This window comes from Arachis ipaensis, chromosome B8, assembly GCF_059453495.1.
Source record: "Arachis ipaensis isolate K30076 ecotype BB chromosome B8, ASM5945349v1, whole genome shotgun sequence".
In the NCBI taxonomy this organism is placed as follows: domain Eukaryota; kingdom Viridiplantae; phylum Streptophyta; class Magnoliopsida; order Fabales; family Fabaceae; genus Arachis; species Arachis ipaensis.
Genome location: NC_142443.1, coordinates 101,835,768 through 101,836,200, shown reverse-complemented (window position 1 = coordinate 101,836,200; position 433 = coordinate 101,835,768). Strand labels below are relative to the sequence as shown.

General features: G+C 42.3%; 1 non-coding gene across 1 annotated transcript; it reads right to left on the bottom strand.

The window, feature by feature from the left end:
* Positions 1-325: 325 nt before the first annotated feature.
* Positions 326-433, bottom strand: LOC148549039 (small nucleolar RNA R71). The gene has a single exon (XR_015897469.1). It is a non-coding gene; the product is annotated as a small nucleolar RNA R71 (small nucleolar RNA).

The following is a 433-nucleotide window of genomic DNA, read 5'->3' as shown; positions in this document are numbered from 1 at the left end:
TGGAAGAAGCATCTCCATTCCTGCCATTGGAGCAAACAACTTTGAGCTGAAACCTCAATTAGTTTCTCTGATGCAGCAGAACTGCAAGTTTCATGGACTTCCATCTGAAGATCCTTTTCAGTTCTTGACTGAATTCTTGCAGATATGTGATACTGTTAAGACTAATGGAATAGATCCTGAAGTCTACAGGCTCATGCTTTTCCCTTTTGCTGTAAGAGACAGAGCTAGATTATGGTTGGATTCTCAACCTAAAGACAGCCTGAACTCTTGGGAGAAGCTGGTCACGGCTTTCTTAGCCAAGTACTTTCCTCCTCAAAAGCTGAGCAAGCTTAGAGCTGATGTTCAAACCTTCAGACAGAAAGAAGGTGAATCCCTCTATGAAGCTTGGGAAAGATACAAACAGTTGACCAAAAAGTGTCCTTCTGACATGCTT